Raw genomic sequence first — 25,260 nt, forward strand, 5'->3', positions numbered from 1 at the left:
AGTTGGTTATAAAGTAAACTTAGCCAAGGGTAATTGTAACACCAAAGGTGTGGTAGATATTTTGAATTGCCAGACCTGTGGAGGTTACTATATAGGGAAAACAGAAAGGAAGGTCAAAACTAGGATTTATGAGCACCTTTATGCAATTTTAAAGGAGAACATCAATAATTCCCTATACAAATACTCACTTCAGTGTCATGGATTTACATGTTTTAAGTCTGCTATTTTGGAACAAGTACTAACACAACCTAGGGGTGGTTGGTGGGAATTGTCTCTTGAGCTAAGGGAACTGTATTGGGTTATAAAGCTGCAGTCCAACATACCACCAGGTATAAATGAGTACCTCTCCCTGACCCCAGTTCTTAAAAGGAGAGCTGTTGAACTATAACATGTTTCACATATTTTTATATTATACTTTATCTTGCAACATTTTATATATATTTTTATATATTTCCATAAGAGTTAGGGCTACTAAATAGTTAAAGTATTATTATTTAAGTTGTACGGCATGTTATATGTAGTCATACTGTTAGATGTTCTTGTATGTTGCTATGTCTTTAAAAGAGGGAGAAAATGTTGGTAATTAATTATTGTTCATCACGCTATAAATTGCTTGATTAGTAAATGCTGTTTAGTTCTGAAAAAGTCTGTATTGTATAACTGAGATGAAAGTGCTTAACTGTTTTTTGGAAATAAGATGACTTTTGGTTTTACAAGTGACTGGTACAGTCCTTTGAGAGGTATGGAGCTTATGGTGTGATCCGCTCAGGGGCCTTTATATTTTTATAGTTTATACGTCATTGGAAGGCAAGTTATTAGTCTATAGTTTTTAGGATAGATTGTAGGTTTACTGTTAAGTAGGAGTATTGTTTTTCCTATTGTTAACCAGGTAGGTGTCTGTTCGGGGTGCACATATAAATAAGTCTTACTCATGGCTAAATTTTCATGTAAAGATGTTAATACTTTTAGCTAGAAGTTAGGTACTCCATCTGCTCCAGGGGTTTTTCAATTAGGAGTTCTCCTTAACTTTGTTTCAGTCTCACTGGCCATTACTTCATCCCATTTCATATCGTGTACACTTGAACTTCTTATTCTTTCTTTTACTTCTTTTATTCATTTACCATCTTTGTTATGTTCCACAGGATAGATATTTCTCCAAAACATATCTATTTCTTTTTTTTTTTGGTGGTGTTTCAATTCCTTTTGCCTTGTTTCCCATTTCTCTATAAAACTTTTTTGGTTCATCAATAATTTGCTTATTTTGTACTTTTCCTTTATATATATATATATATATATATATATCTACATATCTTCTGTGTTTTTCTGCCTGTGCCTATATTTTTAGTTTATTATCTGTGATAGTGCACGATAGATCCTCATCTGTTCTGATACTGCACATTGCTTTTATCATGTCTGTCTTTCTGAGTATCATTGATGATCTGTTCCCTCTTCTATACTCTTGTAATAATGACACTTCTTGTCTTAATTGCTTTATAGTTTTCTCTGTTTGATACTTCCAGGATGGCATTCAATTTCTCCCCTTCCTTTCCCTTACTACCCTGTGTTTTTCTGGTAAGACTTTATCTGTTATTAATTTAGCTGCACAGCAGTATATCCTATGTTGTTCTGGTATATTGCATGAATCTCTTTGGACTGTCCTAATTACTGTTTTCATTTGTTTTTTCAAACGTCTAACTTCTTAGTTTTATTGGCTACCTGTAGTCGGTTTCTTTCATTGATCTTAATATGTCTGTCAATTTCTATTAAATCAAGCAACTCTTCTCTTACATCATTTTCTTCCAAACTGATGGTACATTCTTTGCTTTCCATTTCCCATGAGTATTCTATAGAAAGTTCCAGAGCATCTTCCTGTGCCACATTCTCTTCAGTTTCATCCTGTGTCATCCATTGCGGTTTCATATGGGAACTCATTGGCCTGTCGCTGCACAACATTGATCGTGTCAGAGTTGCCACAGTTTCCTGTTCCTAACCTTGCTCTGCAACTCCAGCTGAACACTTGTAATGGTTTCCTATGAAAGGCTCCAAAGTATTTTCATATGGCAACTGATCAGATATTTTCCACTCCACTGGTTTCTCCTTAATTTGGGGATCCATTGATCTATCCTGCTGTGATGTTATCTGAGTTAGATTTTCTACACTAAATTCCACTTTGCAAGTAATTTGTAACCTCAGTATCTATTTCCTTAATTTCTCCATTACTAATCCTCTTTTCTACTTTTCCTCTTTGTTTTCTTATTTTTTGTATTGTAAAATGTTCCATGTCTATATGCCTTTGCCTGTATTTCTCTTCAAATATCTTTGGTGCTGCTGTTATATTATTGGTTAGTTTTGCTTTCTCCTTTGCATAAATATTGCTCCATATTACATTTCTTTTTCTTTCTGATGTCCATGTTTCTTCTTCAGATGTCTCTTGCTCCTCCTGTTTCTCCATACTTTGGGAACTCATTGTTCCATCTTGCTGTGATGTAACCTGTCTTAGACTTTCTGCACTAAATCCTTCACTTTGCAAGTATTCCATAACTTCATCTACTATTTTTTTAACTTCTACTTAACTAATCTTCTGCTCTAAATTCCCTCTTTGTGGTCTTTTTTTATTGTGAAATTTTCCATATCTGGATGCCTGTGGCTGTGCCTGTGACTGTATTTTTCTTCGAATATCTTTGAGGCTGCCTTTTTTGTGTTGATTAATTTAATTTTCTACTTTGCATAATATTGCACCATATTAGATCTTTCTTTCTTTTCCATGTCCATATTTCTTTTTGTACCTTTCAAAACTCTCTAGATTTTGTTCTTTATATTTTCACGCTTCCTCATTGCCCAAGGTTTCTTGGTTGATATAATGTTTTTCCTAAATCTGTTGTATTAATGAACACAAAGTTTTACTTGAAGCTTGTGACAGATTTTCTTGTGGAAGTATTTTTTTTCCTCTAATTTCTCTCTTAATCTTTTTGTATATCTTCTGTCTGGAAATTCTGGGCTTCTTGCACAATAGTAATAATACTTGTAGTCTTAGGTTAGTGTGACGTGATGATAGAGTAGATGTGTCTTCAAGGAGACTTACCAATAAGTGAGTCTGTGTACCATGTGACTTTATTAAAACAGTTCATTAAGGACTGATGTTAAGTTGTCTATCTCGCCTTCATTCTTGCTGGATGGGTTCGGAGCCGACCTCGGCTCCGACTCGGCCACTCTAAAAGCTTGAGAGTTGGTTCCACCGGCTCGAGGCTCCCCTTATATCCCACAATGCTAGGCGAGAGTTACCTCAGATCTCGTTTGCCGCTACAGCTATCGAGGTGTTGGTTTTCTACCGGTTCTTGTTTAGAGGAATTCTTATCCCCTTTCTTAAAAATTCCTGTTTTTTTCCCTCAAGAACTTTAAGTTCTTCCCTTGGGCCTACAGGCCTTTTTTCTTTCCCTAGTGGAGTGTGTGTGTTATTTTTCTTTTAAAAAAACCTAGTTAGTGGTTTATTATAATTTAAACTAGACAGGGTGTAATTAGTGTGTTTGTGACTGTGTGTGATTACACCTTTAGATATGTCTAAAGAAGCAAAGGTCTCCGGATTCAAGAAGTGTGATGCGTGCTGTCAGAAAATGTCTCTGACAGACGCTCACACTTCTTGTGTCTACTGTCTGGGACCTTTGCACCTGCAGGACTCCTGTGCTGTGTGCCATGGCTTCAGCCCCAGGGTCCTGCAGGAAAGAAAAAATAAATTAATTTTAAGGGGCTTACTCAAGCCAGAGGATTCCCTTTCTGTATCTACAGGGAAGCCCTCTAAGGCATCTAGGTCTTCGGCTCCGACAACTGAGCCGAGACCTAAGGTTTCTAAACCTCTGTCTACATCGGCTCGGCTGGAGCCAATGAGTCTCAGTCCACAGTTTCTGTGGTTCCTCGCTCGGCTGGAGCCGAGGTATTAAATTCCCGTGTCGGCTCCGACCAGACCTTCGAGCCGACAACTAGGAAGAGGTCCAGGTCACCATCTCTTGGCTCCGTTCATTCGGCTCCAGGATCTCCTGCTGTCTGAGCGGGCCAAAGATCTCACTCCTCTAGGTCATCGAGGCTGTCGGATCATGACCTTCAGAGGGTAGTGAGTCGACTTCTTAAGTCCGAGGCACTGGCCCAGATGCTTCAGAGCCCGACTCATCAGTCGATGCCTGCCCCGGTCCATCAATATATTCCTCCTTCGACTCTCTTGAGCTCGGAGCCGGGTCACGTCGGAACCGAGACTGTGATAGCGTCGGAGCCGATACAATTGTCTTCGGCTCCGTCGTCGGCTCCGATTTCTTCCTTGGAAGAATCTCGGCACCGGACTTCCCTCGTCGGCTCCGAGGGGGTGAGTGGCATCGGACCCTTGTCCGACCCCCCTCTCCCTCTCGGTGCTTGGCTGGTGAGTTCGGCTCCGACATCGGCCTCGGAGCCATCACTGTCGGTGCCGAGGGAGGTTCTTAGCTTCTCGGAGCGGGGACCTCTGGCTTTGCCTGACAGGGGTGCATTCGAGGTCATGCGGAGTGTGTTAGAGCCTGGCTCTACTCCACAGTCGGCTCCGTCCGCCCCTCCCTCTACGGTGCCTCAGGTCAAGTTGACTCACTCCCTCATCCCGGACCGCAGAGAGCCAGCTCCTCAGGAACCCCCTGTGGGGATTTCATCCTCTTCCGAGGCCTCTCCTGATTTGGCAGAAGAGCCCCCTCGGAAGAGGAAGTGTAAGAGGAAACACATTGACTCACCTGAGTCAATCACGTCTGACACAGATTTAGATGATTCTGAGGGTTCCCCCCGTTCCCCTTCTGAAGATGTCTCATTTGCAGACATTCTAGAGATCCTGAAGCAGAGGGGAAATTGGCCAGCCCTCAACCCTTCGGAGGATGAGTCTGTGTATCTTGAGGCGTTTGGCTCTCGCCCTTCCACCTCCTGGGTGTCCCCCCCCTTTGACCCCCTCATGCAGGTGGTTGCTAAGAAGGCATGGACGGCTCCTGATTCAGTGGACCCCACTCCCAGGAGACCCTCCAAGTTCATAAGGGCACCAGCAGACAAACAGTTCTTAACAAAAGGAGTTTCTGTGGATGCTATGGTGGTAGCTGCTGCCACTAAGAAGGAGCTAGCTGATCCTTCAGTACCTGTCCATCCACCTAACAAGGAATCTAGGTCCATGGACAGGTGCGGAAGCGGATGTTCTCGTCAGCGACATTTACCATGCGTTAAGCTGAACTACCTATGCCATTTTACTCGTCTTCAAAGGGACTTGATCAAGGAAGCGAGTGAAATGTTAAAGGACCCTACAGCTGCGGGTTTTCAAGATAAGATGAACACGCAGCTGGCTACCCTTAACTCCATAACCAACTCCTCCATGCACCTTCTTTCTTACGCGGCTGATGGAGCGAGTAGAGCCGCAGGGACAGGTGTGGCCTTACGTAGGCATGCCTGGATGCGGCTATGCAATTTTGCGGACCCCTTCAAGTCGTCTTTCACTAACATCCTGTATGATGGATCAACTCTCTTTGGTCCTGAAGTGAAAGAAATCTTGACTAGGTGCGAAACTGATGGCAAGACCCTTTCTGCCGTCGAGTCCGTTTTCTACTCCTTCTAGGCCTTACCCCAAAGGCCAGAAAGGTGGAAAGATGTGGTTCCGTAAACAATCTCAAGGGATTTCGCCTGACGACAGAGTCGTTTCCGCCAGAGGCAGAGGCAGGAATAACAATGGTAGACGTCGCCCTAGGGGCAGGGGGGGTCCGCAGAACCAGGGCAATCAGGAAGCCTTCTCTGACAAGCCCTTTCAGCATCCCTGAGGTGTTGCCCGACTGCCCATCTTCGGAGGCAGTCGGGGGAAGATTGTCACTGTACCCAGAAGCCTGGCTATCCCTGACTCAAGACAAATGGGTACAGTCCATCATTTCCGAAGGCTATTCTATCCCCTTTCTTCGCATTCCAAACCAATCAAAAAAATCCCTTCCAGATGTTCCACCCGCTCAAAGGGATCTAGCGGTTTTGGAAATTTCAAAACTGCTTGCAAAAAGAGCAATTCAGCCAGTTCCAGCAGACCAGCAAGGATCCGGAATCTACTCAAGGTTCTTTTTAGTTCCAAAGAAAACAGGGGACTGGAGACCAATTTTGGATCTCAGTATCTTGAACAGATCAGTCAAGAAAACAAGATTTCGGATGGTCACGCTGCAATCCATCCTTCCTCTTTTGGGCAAAGGAAACTGGATGTGCTCTATAGACCTTCAGGGTGCGTACTATCACATAAAAATGAACAGACGCTCCAGAAGATTCCTCCGCTTCAGGCTGGGAACCAGTCATTTTCAGTTCAGGGCCCTGCCCTTTGGTCTCACCACTGCCCCGGTGTTTACCAAATGCATGGCAGTGGTAGCTTCTCACCTGAGACGACAAGGATTCCAGGTGTTTCCATATTTGGACGACTGGCTCCTCACAGCTCCCACCAAGCATCTCCTTCTGATGGCCAGGGATTACACTTTTCGCATTTGTCAAAAGTTAGGCATTTCAATAAATTGCGAAAAGTCTGTTTTGTCGCCTTGTCGTGCTATTACTTTCATAGGCGCAAATCTAGACACAGTAGACATGTCTGCGAGACTAACACATCAGAGAATAACAGACATTCACAAACTGGTCTCACTCCTTTTCATCAACAACAGAATCAAAGCCAGGTTAGTTCTGAAAGTGTTGGGAATTATGGCGGCGGCCATACCTCTGCTTCCATTAGCCAGATTCCACATGCGGATCCTTCAATGGATGCTCTTTACTCCATGGTCATACCAGCAACTTCCAATGTCTCACACCATTATGATCACGCAAGCGTGCAAAAATCATCTCATGTGGTGGATGTCTTCCCCTCAGCTCTTGTTGGGAAGACCCTTTGTTCCACCCCCTCCGGTTGCTACTCTGACAACGGATGCCTCCCTGATCGGGTGGGGGGGGCATTATCAGGGCAGGACGGTCCAGGGCACATGGCAACCAAACGAATGCCACTTGCACATAAATGTTCTGGAGATGAGAGCAGTGCTTTTAGCGTTGCAAGCCCTTCAAGACTCTCTTCCCCTGGGAACGATTGCAATCCAGACAGACAATATGTCTGTAGTGTGGTACATCAACAAACAAGGCGGAACCAGGTCATACCGCCTGTGTCGAGAAGCACTCAGATTGTGGCAATGGGCGATTTCTTCTCAGCGGTTTCTGATAGCAACGCACATCCCCGGGAAGTCCAATCAAATTGCGGACAAGTTGAGCAGAGCTATCCTCATGCCTCACGAGTGGTCTCTGAAAGACTCTGTTGTGAGAGAAATTTTCCTCAAGTGGGGTCAGCCTTGCTGCGACCTTTTTGCTACTCCCCAAAACAGCAAGTGCAGAGAATATTTCACTCTATTCCCTTTACCAGGCCAACCCAGCAGAGACGCTCTAGTCCAAGTTTGGCCCCGGGGACTTCTGTATGCATTTCCTCCCTTCCCACTAATCTCTCAAGTGATACAGAAAGCTATCGCTCAGAAGGCCTCATTGATCCTCATTGCTCCTTACTGGCCTCGACAGGTGTGGTTCCCCTTTCTACATCGATTTCTTTTGGAGCGACCGTGGAATCTGGACCTGGTTCCAGATCTTTTGATCCATCAGTCGGGTCAGTTTCATCGCTCCCTCCCTCTCTGAACCTCACTGCTTGGTTCCTCCAGTTCCAACCTTAGCCAGGCTTCCTCAATTATCTCACTCCGTTCGAGATATTTTGATAGCTTCCCATAAATCTTCCACTCGGAAGATTTATTTGAGTAAGTGGAAACGCTTCACATATTGGGCTCAAGGAAAGGACATAGATCCTTTCACTGCTTCCATCCAATTAGTCCTTGAATTTCTAGCTGAACTCTTCCATGCAGGTTCATCTCCCTCTACTCTTAAAGTTCAATTGGCAGCTATTTCTAACTTTCATGTGGGTATTTCTGAATCTGCCTTAATGTCCCACAAGCTTTGCAAAGCCTTTTGAAAGGAGTTTTTCTTCTCAGACCTCCTATAAGAAATCCTCCTTCTCCTTGGGACCTAAATTTAGTACTTGCTTCTTTGATTCTTCCCGTTTGAACCTGCAGTCTCCTGTTCTTTAAAATTGCTATCATGGAAGACTCTTTTTCTGGTAGCTATTACTTCAGCTAGAAGAGTTTCAGAGCTTCAAGCACTCAGCTGTCGACCTCCTTATCTATTGTTTCATAAGGACAGAGTATCCTTACGAACTAACCCGTCCTTTTTGCCTAAGGTGGTCTCGACGTCAAATCTAAATCAAAGCATTGACCTCCCTGTCTTTTTTCCAGAATATTCCAATAGGTCTGAACAAAAACTACACTGCCTGGATGTTCATCGTCAATTGAGGTACTACTTGGATAGAACAAAACAATTCAGAAAATCTGATCAGCTGTTTGTCTCCTATGCGGTAAGCAGAAGGGGACTTTCAGTTTCAAAGGTATCATTATCCAGATGGCTAACATCTTTGATTTCCCTTGTATATGAAATTAGACACCAAAAACTGCCTAATAAACCTAAGGCCCATTCCACCAGAGCTTTGGCTACTTCTTTAGCCTTCCAAGACAGACTGCCTATTGACACCATTTGTGCAGCGGCTACTTGGGCTACTCCTCACACTTTCATTTCTCATTATAAGTTGGACTTAGCTTCTAGGCATAGAGCTAACTTTGGTTCCACTGTTCTCAGGAGTCTGTTCCGTTAGGCCACCCGGGACAAGGTGCTAGGGACGCGGTCCCATCCAGCAAGAATGAAGGCGAGATAGACAACTTAACATATAGAAGTTATGTTCTTACCATAACGTTCCATGTTAGTTGTCTTCTTCTCGCTTCTTCTTGCCCCACCCTCCTTCCCGTGGCCTGGACAGACCTAGAGGAGTTGTGATTGTGACCTCTCTTTCTACCACCTCTTTCTTAGGCATATGCTGTTGTGCATATTTCCTGGTTCAGGATGTAGGTCACCCTTCTTTCTTCCTGTTGTTAGAGGTGGACTCTGTTTAGAGTTATTCTGTTACTATTATAAGCTGGGGTTAGCTTACAAACGAGATCTGAGGTAACTCTCGCCTAGCATTGTGGGATATAAGGGGAGCCTCGAGGCGGTGGAACCAACTCTCGAGCTTTTAGAGTGGCCGAGTCGGAGCCGAGGTCGGCTCCGAACCCATCCAGCAAGAAGAAGGCGAGAAGAAGACAACTAACATGGAACGTTATGGTAAGAACATAACTTCTATTTTTTGAATATATATAATTATTTAATGCATTTTCACATATTTATCTTGACTATGTGTATGCTTTGTAATGTACATATACTACAGTCTAGGCCAGAATACAATTGCACTGTCTTCATTGTCTTCAGTTCTACCTCTTGCAATTGGCAAGATTTATGTAGCATCTGATAATGTTTTATTATATCAACTCTGATATAATTGTTTGACTACAGTCCTCTCTCTATTGTTGCAAAACTGTTATAATGAAATAAAAGAAAAGATAAATCTGTTGTTCTGTCAGTGCAGGAAACATGTTCGATTACATGGTGGTAATGTCCACTTAAATATATATGTAGTGGCTGGCATCTATCCAAAGCTTATAATTTTGAGTAATTAGAGAAAACAAAATAAAATGTTAAAATAGAAGACGATAATATGGTCACACATATCCAGACTTTGCGTGGGTGTGGAAGTCAATGGATACTTGCTAAGTAGAAATGTAAAAATACTTATATATTTGATTTGAGCAGCTGCAAGATCTGTCTGTGTCAGCAGAGATAGCACTGTTATATAAATAGTACAGAACATTGGCATATAAATAGTATAACTAATCACTGAGAGCTGAGAATTTCTGTGAGAATGAGGGGGCTGAGGTGATTTTAAATATTTTTGGATGATGTGTTTCTAAATTTTGGGAAGGATGTATAAAGTAGGTTATCTGATAAATATTCTAGTTTTAGCACAATAACAAGTTGTTTTTTCAGAAGACAAGGTTAAACCTAGGAAAAAAGTCAAGCCTTTCATTCTGTCATGAAAAGATGTCTTCTCACAATGTAGTTTTATTTAATAACAATATGTAAGGGTTCATACCACATGTATGAAACGTAGGCTTACTGCATGCAGTCCAGTGGGAAATTTTTAGCATAAGGATTCCGTATTGCAAAAAAGAGAGGAAAATAAAGTATATGCACTCTGGAAGACAAGAAATGGAGAAGTGGTGCATTAACATCCAAATAAAGGTAATTAAGAATAATTATGTAAAGTATGATACATTTTCTAGTGACCAAAATTATACTTGGAATTAAAGGCAATGGTATAGGCCGGGGTAGTTTCAGGACAGTGAAGAGAAAGCAACAGAAAGGTTGTATGTTCTCTTAACAACCTTCTAGGAATCTGATCCTAAGTCTGTAGAACACTTTGGGGAATTCAGATAGCGGTATAACTAGAGTGGGGCAAGTGGGGCAGCCACCCTGGGCACAGGGTGTCAGGGGGTATGATCAGCACTACTGTCATTCAGAAATGAGCACTGATAATGCATCTGTAGTCAGTGATGAAGCACTTATATAGGGTGTAGTGCAGTACTGGCATTCAGACATGCACTTCAGCACTCCATGTGTGGTATCTAACTGTAGAAAGTCCCATTTGTTAAATGTGTGGCAAGAAGTTTTCTGAAGTTCTTAAAGAATATTTTTTTGTATCCCAAACTCAGAGGTAGGGGAGCTCCTTTTTTCTGACTTCAACTCAAAGTTGAGAAAAGTATCAGATCAGGAAATTGCACAGGGCACCAGAAAACCTAGCTATGGTTCCATACCTCTCAAACTCTTAGAGCAAGAAATCTGGACAAAGACATAAATAAAAGTAGGACAAAGGCCCACAAATAGGGACTTTTTTTAATATTGCTCTTACAAACTTGGAAAGTTGATAGAATAACAGGTTTTGCATTAACATGAATTTTATGAAGGGTATGATGTCTGAGACTCAAATGTCTGTCATTATTTACTAACTTTAATCCTTAATGATTTGCCATTAATTTGCCAGAAAAAAACAATTTTATATAAAATGGACCAAAAATGAGTAAAAAATCTGGACATTCTGTGAAGATCTGTAGAGTTGAGAGGTATGTATGGTTCTGAACTTAGACATAATCATGGAAGCATATTCTGTGCCTGGTAGTACATAATTGTTATGCAGTTAAAGGAAATGTTTCTTTCCTATTGAATATCATCACCTATAACTTACTTAGTGAGCATCATAGCTCTCAGCCTTCCATACCCAGAATATGAAATACTACTTGTCATAATGTGGAACAGACTGGTAAAATATGGAACACTTACTAACAACTTCAACTAAGAAGCTCACAGGATAATTTAAATGTATTACTTCATACTTATGAAAAGTTATTTTAATGTATTTATATATATATCTATATATATATATATATATATATAGAGAGAGAGAGAGAGAGAGATTCACTTCTTAATACTGAAATATCAAAACACTAAAAATGAGAAAACTTCATAATATGGAAGCTCAAAATACTGAAAATCAAAATCCTGAATGTCAAAATACTAAAAACAGATAAGATACATATACTGACTGTAAACAACAAAAACCTAATCACATTCCTTCAAATATAAGCAGGGGGACAAGCCCCCCTACAGCCCCCACACACCCTGCTACTTAAAGATATCAACTCCAAGATTGCACTTAATGTAGTGAAGTACAATCTTGGAGTTGATATATTTAAGTAGCAGGGGGTGTGGGGGGTGCAGGGGGGGGCTTGCCCCCCTTTTTATGCTTGGTGGAAAGTAATATGATTTATCTTGTTTAAACTCGGTATATGTATGCTGTGTGTTTTCAGGATTTTGAGCTTCAGTGTTCTGTGTTTCAATATTGTGATATTTCAGTGTTATGAAGTGAAACCATATATATATATATATATATATATATATATATATATATATATATATATATATATATATATATAGAAAGAGCTCTCAGATTATGTAGCCCAGGCTGGTATGACCCTGACCCTGAGTAGTATCCTACCTTCACCAAGAATGATGCCACAATACAGAGACAAAATGATCAGTTTTAATAATTGGCTTAATTTCTGGTGTCATTCTAAGGGGATCCAATGTCTGTCTGCCTGGAATGACATGCTTGACAAGCCACGCTGCCATGAGGGCGGCTTGCACCTGTCAACCCTGGGTTTCTGGATATTGGCAAAGGCTCTTGCCACCCCCATAGTGCCTTTTTTAGACAAGGCTCAAATTCTAAACCCACCGCCCTAGAAAACAATAATAGAAAAAAACTAAGGGTAATGCTGCTCAATGCCAGAAGTCTAAATCTCAAGATGCACACCCTTGAAGCCCTCCTCAGTATGGAGAACATCGATGTCTCTGCTGTGACTGAAACCTGGTTCAAGGCTCCTGAGAGCACCCCGGCACTATCAGGTTTTACCTCATATCATGCGTTCCGGCCCCAAAACCCAGACCGTACCATAAAAGGAGGGGGTGTATCCATATTCATCAAGGATACCCACACCTCCAGGCTGGTGGCAACTCACGAAGCATCAGAGACCATTCAGGTGCAATTAACCATAGGCAAAACTGCTCTACAGTTTGTAGCATGTTACAGGCCACCCTCTCAAACTCAGGAACCCCACACAGCCTTTCTGAAGACACTGGAGAGTATAAATGTCTCTCCAAACACCATCATATTGGGTGACTTCAACTACCCAAACATAGACTGGGAACATTACTCAAGCCCCAATACCCTAGCCCAAAGGTTCCTGTAGTTCATAAACTCAAATGCTATGGAACAACTTGTCACCATTCCCACAAGAGGTGAAAATATACTAGACCTGATCATCACAAACATGGGGACAAAATGCTCCACACGGAAGTATATCCCTCATTGGTGAGATCAGACCATAAACTAATCTCACTGGAGATCCACATCCCGCCCCACCCCAACAAAAGACCACAGTGAAGAACTTCTCAAAAGCCAACTTCACACTTCTTAAGACTGGTGTGGTATCCTTCAAGGCCCCTGAGCCATTGGAAACCACAACCCATGCTGCTGAATCCCTTACAAATGCTTTCTACGAGCACCTCCAGGATTGCATGGATCAAGCAATCCCAAATAAAATCAAGACCCTTTCCACCAAAGGCAAGCGCCCGATCTGGTGGACCCCAGCCATAAACAAACTTTACAACAAGAGGAGAAAGCTACTACAAGATAGATCAAAATCCTAAAAGGGAAGACATCTCTGATCAATACTAGTAACAAACTATGATCACTCATAAAATCATCCAAGGCCAACTTTGAGAGAAAAATCGCCAAGGACTCAAAAGACAATCATAAGGCCTTCTTTAGCTATGTTAGAAATCTGGGTGGAAACTCCCAGATATGCTCAGAATTAGTCCAAAATAATACAAAAATCACTGAACCCACAGACATTGCAAACATACTGGCAGACAGGTTCAGTGAAAATTTCTCCCCTCCCCCCCCCAAAAGGAGAAATATCTATCCCAGCAGAGTGTAGCCTCCCAATCATCTCAAATGCCCAGGTGAGAGCTGCTCTCTCTAAAGCTAAAAACACAGCATCAATGGGGGCGGATGGTGTTCCTGGCTGTGTGCTACACGAACTCAATGAGAAACTAAACCCACACATAAGGCTGCTGTTTAATCTTAGCCTTACCACAGGATACATACCCAAAGAGTGGCGTATGGCAACTGTGGTCCCACTCCACAAAGGCGGTGCTTCTACGGACCCTGGTAATTACCGCCCCATAAGCTTAACAAGCCTGGTCTGCAAAGCTATGGAGAGGATCATAATGGAACTCATAAATAAAGACATAGGGGACCTACAGACATTGGATCCTACCCAATTCGGCTTTGTCAAGGGCAGATCATGCCTCTTGAACTTGATCGACTTTTTTGAAACAGTCACCAAGGCCATTGATGAGAGTAAGGCAGTTCACACAGCCTACCTTGACCTTGCAAAAGCTTTCGACACAATACCCCACTCGGGTATCATAGAAAAGCTCACCAGCTTAAATGTAAACCCATATGTCACTAGATGGGTTGCAAACTGGCTCAAGGACAGAACCCACAGGGTTAGAGTTGCTGGTGCCATGTCAGACTCCAAGCCGGTCTGGCGGTGTCCCACAGAGCTCAGTCCTGGGCCCCCTCTTGTTCGGCATCTACTTTTCAGAAGTGCAGGCAAACATAGGAGGATTGTGGCTGACAAAGTTCGCAGATGACTGCAAACTGGGTGCCATAGTTGAAAATCCATCAGACACAGAAATCCTTCAGAGAGGTCTCATAGAAACAGATAACTGGTGCCAGAGCCATGGCCTTAAGCTAAACGCCAAAAAAATGTATAGTCATACCCTTTGGTAAAAACAAGGTAACCCCAAGTTACCACATAGGTGGCAATCCATTAAGCACAGAAGAGGTTATCAGGGACCTGGGGACCCAAGTTGACAGTAACCTTTCTTTTGACACTCACATTGCCAAAGTGGTTAGGAGGACCTTCTACATTGCCCACCTGATTATGAAGGGATTCACATCCAGATCAAGGGAGGTCATTGTTCCCCTGTACTCTTCACTTATCAGACCAATGATTGAGTACAATGCCCCATTCGGAATGTATCTTACCCAACACCTGCAGCAATTGGAAAGACCCCAAAAGTTCCTCACCAAAAGGATAAAGGGGCTCAAAAATATGCCATATGCTGCCCGACTGAAGAAACTCCAGCTCTATTCAGTCGCATACCGTCTGCTCAGAGGTGACCTGTGCCTGACATACAAGGCCATGTCCAACCCGGAATTAATGGACATGCTCCACCTCAAAAAATCCAAATCCACCAGAGCCACAAGAGCAAGAGGCTTAAACCTCAACACGGATATAAATAGGACGTGCTGGAGGGACAGATTCATCACTCAGAGACTCCCTATGCTGTGGAACAGAATCCCGGTCCATGTGAGACAGAGCACCTCGCTGGCTCTGTTCAAGAGGAATCTTGACCAGTGGATGGGAGATCGTAGGTTTACCCCAGGGATCATCTCTGTATCACTGCTGGACAGAGGCACGGCAAACTAATGGGTATAGTATTCTTCAACCTAAGGGGTGGTGAAAGCCACACAACTCTGGCTAGGCTTATAAATGCCCTAGGGCAGATAGCCTAGTATGAACCTATAAACCTATGAACCTATATATATATATATATATATATATCTACTTCACAACCTCAAAGTTTAAAACTTCAAGCTTTAAATGGTCGACACCATAAGATCGAAGTTTTGAAACTTCGAAATTGTAGTTAAAAAAAAAAATTAGGTTTTTACAGGGTACAAGCTCCCCTGCACATCCAACACCCCTCCTAAGTAAATATACCACCTACGAGATTGCACTACAGTGAGGAAAATGGTAAATTTTCCACTCTGCGCTGTACGGCAATCTCCATTCAAAATGTTTGAACATTCAAAATTTCGATGTTATGGTCTCAACCATTTGCAGTTAAAAGTTTTGAAACTTTGAGTTTGTGAAGGGAATCTATGTGTGTGTGTGTGTGTGTGTGTGTGTGTGTGTGTGTGTGTGTGTGTGTGTGTATATATATATATATATATATATATATATATAAAATATATATATGTGCGTGAGTGTGTGTGTGTGTGTGTGTGTGTGTGTGTGTGTGCATATATATATATATATATATATATATATATATATATATATATATATATTTTATATATATATATATATATATATATATATATATATATATATATATACACATATATATATATATATATATATATATATATACACACACACACACATATATTTACACCATGGATATTAGTTAAAAATGTATTATTCAAATACACACGATGGATAACACTCCAGTAGCAACCCAATGGTGTAGAAGAAAAATTATAAAGACAAAAAACATCCACCACTGCTTTGTGAGGAATGGACAACTTTAATAAAAATAAAAAAATTCAGATATAAAACAGTAAAACAGTAAGCACTTTTGCAACTCCCTATTGCTTCTTCAGACCATTCAAAAATGTACCAAGTGCACAGTGTTCTATAACTAAAACAATTAGAAAGCATCCAATGGTCTGAAGAAACAAAAGGGAGTTGCAAAAGTGCTTACCGTTTTACTGTTTTTTTGTCTTTAAAAATGTGTTATTACTGAGTATGTGACAAACTGTGAATGTGGAATAGTGAGGAACATGGAATTTTTAAAACTCAGAATGTGGAACGTTCCTCATAATGAAGCATACTTAAGAGGTATGATGAATATTATTGTACTACACTTTGATAATTCCACACTTTAAAAAGCTCAAGTTATGCACCCATGAAAGAGACCACCTGCACTACCTGAGTTTTGCGCTTTTCATGTCTTCAGACCCAATAACAACTATGGCAGAGTCGCCATATTCATCAAGGAACATATTACATCTAAGCAAACCCGTAGGGACCCACAAATTGAACTTAATGAAGTACAGACCACTTTAGATAGGATTAATTACCAACTAATACTTTGCTACAGAACACCTTCCTTGTCCCATGATAAACACCTAAGATTCCTCATTGTTCTAAATTATCTCCCTATCAGCAAAAACTTTATTATTCTGTGTGGCTTTAACTACCCCCTCAGTAAATCCGGACACTTATAATTCAGTGTTGAATATGTTAATAAATTCCCAGACAAAAAACCTTCCTTGACCAGTTGGTAAATAAGCCTACTAATGGACATTGAATTCTTGACATGATTATTACCAATATGGCTGCCTCTTGCATTAATCTTCTGTTATCTCCTTCATCAGTGAAGTCAGACCACAAACTTGTGACCTGTTCCTTTAAACTCCCAAAAGTCCCTATAGAAAACCCCACTGAATTTAAAGACTATAAATATGCTAACCTCAACCTACTCTATGATGACATATCAAAATTCACTCTTAACTGCACGACTCTGAATTTGATACAGCAGCAACTTTCACAAAGGAAATCTGTACACATTTAAAAATGCATAGAGCTATCAGTCTCTGTTAGATATCAGGAAAAAGTCAAAAATAAAGCACAGTGGTGCTCTACTACCATAAATAAACTCTACAATAAAACAAAGAAGCTCCTTAAATTAATATAGCAGATCCAAACCCCTCTTCTTAATGAAGATATCAAAATTATTAAAAAATATATCAGGTCTACAATAGGAGCCTGTGAACTTATGTTGGTCTTTGAAGGCAAAAATAATTATAACTGTGAAATTTTGCTATGTTACAAAAATACGAAATAATACCCTATATTGGTCTAAATGTATTCAAAATGACACCTCCATTCTGACTCAATAGACATTACCAACATCCTTGCAAACAAATTCAGTGCCATCTTCATCCATGATACTTCTATCCAAAGCTATGAAATATCTGAATCCCTTGCTCCCCATTTATCCATAAGGATTATGTATGGAAAATGCTAACCAAGACCAAAATATACTTCCTACATGGGACCTGACAATATACCTGGTTACTTAATCATGTTAACATTTCCTTGAAGACCAACTTCTAAAAAATGTTTAACTTAAGTTTAGCAACTGGTTGCAGCCCTTAAAAGTAGCACACTGCAGTCATGATACCCCTACATCAGAGTAAACTTACAACCAATCCAAGTAATTACAGACCTATCAGTTGTACAAACTACATCTGCATTGCCATGGAATGTATTATAATTGACCTCATTAAATGCAGTATCAAGAATCTTATTCAACTTGACCCTCAACAGTTTGACTTTGTGTGGTGTCTGTGTACTGAATCTGGTTAATTTTGAAAGGGTAACATATCCTGTAGACAGTAGCCATGCATCCATATCTCTTAACCTCGTAAAGCAAGAAATCTAGACAAAGCTGAAAATAATGGGAAGACAAAGGCCCAAAAACAGTGACAGATTTTAAACATTGTTTTTATAAACCTAGAAAGTTGCTAGAATAACAGGTTTTGTGTTGGTGTGCATTTTCTGAAAGGTATAAAGTCTGAAACTCAAATGTCTGTCATTGTTTATTGACATCAATCTTTTTTGGTTTTCTGAAAACCATAAATTTTATGAGGAACAGACTAAAGATATAAGGCAAAAATCTGGATATTCTGCAAAAATCTGGATAGTTGAGAGATGTGCATGATCTTGACCTGGCTAAGGTCTTTGTGGCAAATACTATTTTAATGTCCATTGATGCATATTTTAATATACTGTTAGCTTAAAATGACTGCAACAGCTTTGTTTCTTCTGAAAAGAACAGCTTGACTTTTGTTAGAGTTCGTTAGCAGATGGTAAATGTTTCTCTTAATCATGTGACCATGAAAGGAAGTTATGTACCTTGTACTTGCTTAGAACATCTCTTAGATAACCCTGCTGAAAGTAAACACATATGAGAAAGTTTTAAGCTATCTTTCTATGTGCATAACTTTTTTTTCTGTTTACTCCTTTCAGCCTTGGAAATGTGTTTGTGTTTTATCACAGGTTGAGAAAGCTTTGAACTTTGAATGAATTTTTTTCTAATTTTAAGTTATAAAAGGCTTACATCTGTGCAAACGGTTAAATCTTTATTTTTAGATATTCTAGTACCATGATAATTTTTAATAAATAATATGTTTGCATCCCAAATCTTTGACAGTCTGTGTATTGAATTGAATAGCTACATAGTATTATCTACTAACAAGTATCCTTTTCAGTTAGTGCAATGACTGGTGCCATTTTAATTTGAGTTTATTTGTTTTGCTTTACATCACTGGAGACTGTGGCAGGAATCTCTTAGACAAATACTGGACGTCCATTTCAGCAAGTGCTTTTAGCTTCCATTTTATCCTTGAGTTCCTGTGGGTTTCAGTGTTGCAAATGCAGCTTTGGATTGTATGCGCATTATTTATTGCACTGATGAATGCACTCTATGTTCAGGTTTATGTTCACAATTGTGAGTTTTTTTCTTGCAGCGTATGCTACATGCATTAACCAGGAGGGGCCTGGTACAGACTGAATTGGATTTCAGTCATGCATGCATGCATGCATAGCAGGGTGGGACCCTCTATGTAGTGGATGCACACGTCTGCCAGTTTGTTTGAATCTGTATGCATGATTGCGTTTTGTCATATAAAAAAGAAAAGAAAGGAAAAAAGGGGGTTAACCAGCAACACAGTGTACTACACCCTATATTATGGGTGAGGCAGGTAATAAGATTACATTCTCCAGCTCTTTATATGTACCAGTACATATGGGAAAAGTCTTGTCAGTACATAGCATACTGTTGCAAACTAACTAAACCAAACGTGTTTATGCTTTGCTGACAATGGTACTTTTGATAAAACACAAAATAATACATTTACAAAGTAAGTTAGAAAAAGATGGTACTAAAATAAAAACTGATCAGTGGGATAGCTATAATGATTAGCATATTGAAACTTGTAAATGACACAAAGAATCCACTGTAAAGGGGTTAAAAGATACAAATGACAAACTGTTGCAAGTTGCAACAAGTGAAAGAACTTAAAAAATACACTCTAAGCATATAATACCATACCAACTTGTCCTTTGTATCCAGCCATTTCAAATCACTTTGTTGCAATTTGGGGGGATGGGGGGGTCTTCTGGGGAAAATTATCAGCTTCCCTTCTTCCCACATCAGAAACAAAAAATGACTAGATTCTCCACTCATCCCAACAAAACAGAGGTCAGTTTGTCACCCCACGGAATGTATACCTAGATGGATCTAATTTTCATGCTTTGAAAGCCTCCACCGACCCTGGAAATTACCGTCCCATTAGCTTGACAAGCCTTATCTGCAAAGCCATGGAGAGGATCATAATGGAACTCATAAATAAAGACATAGGGAACTTGCAGACTTTGGATCCAACCCAGTTTGGCTTTGTCAAAGGCAGATCATGCCTTTTAAACTTGGTTGACTTTTTCGAGACAGTCACCAAGGCCATTGATGAGGGAAAGGCAGTCCATACAGCCTACCTCGACCTGGCAAAGGCCTTCGACACAATACCCCACTCAGGTATCATCAAAAAACTCATCAGCTTGAATGTAAACCCATACATCACAAGATGGGTTGCAAACTGGCTAAGTGACAGAACCCACAGTGTCAGAGTTGCTGGAGCCCTGTCAGACTCGAAGCCTGTCACAAGTGGTGTCCCACAGGGCTCAGTCCTGGGTCCACTCTTGTTCGGCATCTACTTTTCTGAAGTACAAGCCAACACAGGAGGGTTATGGCTGACAAAGTTTGCAGATGACTGCAAACTGAGCGCCATAGTCAAAAACACATCTGACACAGATATCCTTCTGAAGGGCCTCATAGAAATGGATAACTGGTGCCAGAGCCATGGCCTAAAGTTAAACGCCAAGAAATGCATAGTCATACCCTTCGGGAAAAACAAGGTTACCCCTAGCTACCATATAGGTGGCAATCCACTGAGCACAGAAGAAGTCATCAGGGATCTGGGGACCCAGGTTGACAGTAGCCTTTCGTTTGACACTCATGTTGCTAAAGTAGTTAGGAAAACCTTCTACATTGCCCACCTGATCATGAAGGGATTCACATCTAGATCAAGGGAGGTCATCATCCCCCTGTACTCATCACTCATTAGACCTATGATTGAGTACAATGCCCCATTCGGAATGTATCTGACCCGACACCTGCAGCAGCTGGAAAGGCCCCAAAAGTTCCTCACCAAAAGGATAAAGGGTCTCAAAAATATGTGTTATGCTGCCCGACTGAAAGAACTCCAGCTCTATTCAGTCTCATACCGCTTGCTCAGAGGTGACCTGTGCCTGACATATAAGGCCATGTCAAACCCAGATTTGATGAATATGCTTCACCTCAAAAAATCTAGATCCCTCAGAACCACAAGGGTGGGAGACTTAAACCTTGACACTGTTATTAATAGAATGTGCTGGAGGGACAGATTCATCACCCAGAGACTCCCTATGCTGTGGAACAAAATCCCGGTACATGTGAGGCAGAGCACCTCGCTGGCCTTGACCAATGGATGGGAGATCGCAGATATACCCCAGGGATTACTTCAGTGTCACTGCTTGACAGAGGCACAGCAAAATAATAGGCATAGTTTTATTCAAACTAAAGGGGTGGCGAAAGCCACATAACTATGGGCTAGGCTTATAAATGCCATTGGGCAGATAGCCTAGTATGAACCTATGAACCTATTATTTTCATGAGACAAACATAAAACCTAAAATCTTGAGCCGCATTTTTTTCCCAGGGGAAGTAAGCCCATGATTTTGGAGAAATAACTATGGGCTAGGCTTATAAATGCCCTTGGGCAGATAGCCTAGTATGAACCTATGAACCTATTATTTTCGTGAGACAAACATAAAACCTAAAATCTTGAGCCGCATTTTTTTCCCAGGGGAAGTAAGCCCATGATTTTGGAGAACTGTGGACACAAAGAGGATTTTCAATATCAGCAGGCACTCAGAAGCAAAAAAAGGAACATTTGTAAAGGACGTATTAGATGCTTTGTTGTCACCAAAGGCTTTAGCTGTAGTTAAAGTGCAAGCTCACATAAAGAGAGGCACTGTTACTTATATAAGGTAACTGGCTATCACATCATGCAGCCAAGCAAGCTGCTGGTTTGAATATCACTATTTATTTATTTTATTCAGAAATATATACAAAAGCTGATAATACTTGTAATTTTAATGATTTGATTACTTTACAGAATGAAGCTTCAGAGGGTAAGAAAAAGAGGTGGATCATTGCATTGTAAAAAGCATGATGATTTAATTTAAAGACACCATGACGGTGGAATTGTAGCACCTTTAGTAGTATTACCTTGGTTGGTAAGGGCATACCACTTACCAAATGATATCAGTAAGCAGGGACATCTTAATCTTATTCAGTGGGATTGGTTTGCTCCTCTTTCTCTCTTTAGCCATTATGTAAACAGTTGTGATGTTTGTTTGTTGCATAATATTGATCCAGCTGTGAAGACCAAGTTTTCAGCCTTACCCACACTTTATGGGCCCTTTGTAAATATTTAGGTTGATTTTATCCAAATGAAACCATGTGCTACATTTTCCTATATATTATTTATTGTATGTATTTTTTTTTCTGCTTGGGTGGAAGCCTACCCATGTACTAAATGTAATGCTGAAACAGTAAATTGTTAAAGGAATTTATTCCTCATTTTGGGGTACCTCATAGTATTAATTCAGACAGAGGTACCAATTTTACTGCTGAGATTATTAAAACATGTTTTGCTTTTAAAATTTCATCACAGTTGCATTGTTCCCTGATCCACTGTCATCTGGTCTTGTTGAAATGTCTAACCAGACTTTTAATATCAGAATTAGAAAAATTTGTACAGGACTGAAATGGCCAGATACTTTGCCTCTATCAAGAGAGACTGTAAGCTCTATCGCTTTATAAATTTCTTCTAGGCTTTTGAGAGGAGACTTACCATGCCATATGAGATCTAGTTCTCTTGGACCTGCTGTATCTCCACAAGTACAATGGCTTCACAAATACTAGGATCAAGGACCTAAATATTTTCTAACAGATAAATAAAACAGGGTGGAGGCATAAGTTGATTTATAACACGACACCTTCTATACCTCTGGATTAAACTACCCTTATACATTAAGCAGTGCAACTCACTGTTTGTGTCTTTCGGCTTTTCCCGGTTAGGGGTCGCCACAGCGGAACTCCGGTCCACTAATGATTGGTAGTGGATTTTTACGTACCAGATTACCAGCCCTGACGCACAACCTTCAACAAAGGCACACCCCATTCACGTATGCCTCCACACAGAAGACGCTCTAGCTGAGAATCAAACAGGACAATGTCTTGCTATGAGGCGACAACGCTACCGCAGCACCACCACCGCAGTAAGCAGTGCAACTCACTATCTTCCTTTAAACATAACCGGATGACTGGATAGGTATCCAAAGATTTGTTCCCGGATTGACTAGTATGGCTTTCCTGGAGAAAGGAGGTGTGGCCTGAGGGAGGGAATTGACAAGGCATAAATGGTCATATTGCTAAATGACCTTGAAATATCTATGAATAATATGAAAATCTATGATGAGCAATGCAAGTTTGTGTGTACAGAATTTTCCAGTATATCCATAATATATAGGCTTCCTAAGGTCCACAAATGTTTTTATACCCTCTTGATTGAACCTATAATCTGCAGTGGGAATAGTTATCAGAACCATTTTCAGTATTTCTGGATCCTCCAGACGTTAATTTTAAGAAAATACAGTCCCACACTGTCACTCCCATGACCTTGTAGCAATCATAGAATTCTGAGTGAAAGATGACCAAACAAACCCCAACCATCACTTTCAGGACTATGCATGCACCTTACATGTATACCCATGTAAAGAATATGGACAGGACACTACTGCTTTACAAATCTGACCTAAAACTATACATGATAGACCAAGCAACCTACACCAGTGATTACAGTCCTAACTAGTTCATCACCAACATCCAGCTACAAAATGATCATCTTCTTCATCTTGCATTAGCCTATCTCTCTACATCAGCTACAACAAACACATTTAAAGATCTAACTAGTCAACTGTTTCAAGACTCAAAATCCAAAAAGAACATGATTATTTTTGGTGACTTTAATATTAATCTTATTGGTCAACTATTTAATGAAATAAGCGACTTACTCACAGATCTAACCCTTAAACATGTTCTAATTTACCTAAACTTTACAAACTCACCGTGTAACAAATCCAAAATTTCTAGCCCCATTCCTCAGTAACCCCTCATCAACCACTTTTTACTGCTCCACTTTGTACCCTAAAAATAAATACATAATAATAATAATAATAATAATTGTCTTCCATTCAAATGCAGAGAAAAAGATATCTACTATAAAAGCTTAACTGGAAGGCCCCTACACTGAACACCTCAGACTTCACAAGTGGTGCAGTACAGCTTACAGCACAAATAATTTCCATTAATATGCTGTCTCTATATGCACTTTAAAACCCTGGCTTACCAAAAAACTCAAAACTCTTTTAAAACTTGGGTACTTGTCGGGGAACAGTATAAACAAACTTCTCGTCCTGAAACCATAGACCAGTTCCTCTCCTTAAGAATAAAAATAATAAAAATGCAACTAGACAGCGGGTCGTAGTAAAGTACAACTGAGAAATAAAAATAAAAAAAAAATCTAGGTCCCAGGTATACTGATAAAAACCAATTTACTAGCACAAACAATAAAACAGCTGGTACGCGCTTTCAAGGTAAAAACCTCTTCATCAGACAAACATTAAAAAAGAGCATGTGCATTTATACAAACCTCAGATAAGAAGCAACCAATTAACAACAACATTGCACATTCAAACAATAAAATAAGTACATCATCAAATCAGTGTTTAAAGGGACGGGTGGAAAGAAAAGGTTTCAATGATACAGCTTCATTTAAGCCTGGTGGTATGTCAGCTTGAAAATATATGATCCACTTCTGTTCACAAGCTTCAGTCCTAGTTTTCATATTCCCTCCTCTAAAAATCAATCTTTTATTTTTTTTTATTGGAGATTATTGTAGATAACAATGTCTTCCTATTCAAATGAACCTTTTTTCTACAGAAAGTTAACATGACTATGGGCACATCTTGTGCCAATAGCTACAACAACCTTGCATTAGCTGAATGGGAAAAAGGATGTCTTTTCACAAACAGCTTTATTTCTTGCTTGTCATGGTACAAGCGGTTCATGGTTGATATTTTTATTTTATTTAACGGTACTGAGGAACCTTTGTTACAGTTTGTTGAATTTTTACATACTACGACCTCATTTTTAAAATTTTCTGTGAAATATTCTAGACATATTGATTTTCTAGATGTGAATATTAATAAGAATTTGGACTTCAAGTTTAGCACTTGTATTTATAGAAAAGATGCTAGGAATAATGCTTATTTCCATAAGAATAGCATGCACCCTCGTCATGTTTCTAAAACTGTATTGAGATCACAATTTCTTAGGAATATGAGATTGCATAATGATGAACAGCAGTTGCAGTTAGCATTTAATGAGCTTAAACATGATTTCTTAGCAAGGGGTTACAGTGAGAGAGATATTAATTCCTGCACAGAGTCAGTTTTGACTGAAAGGGATAGAGCAGGGGGCCTTAGTTTGCTAAACGAGGTAGTCAACAACAGGATGTAGCTCAACACATTATTAAAACTAACATGATTAGAG

Source organism: Protopterus annectens, chromosome 2.part2 (assembly GCF_019279795.1).
Source record: "Protopterus annectens isolate FY-2018-M chromosome 2.part2, PAN1.0, whole genome shotgun sequence".
NCBI classification, from domain to species: Eukaryota; Metazoa; Chordata; order Ceratodontiformes; family Protopteridae; genus Protopterus; species Protopterus annectens.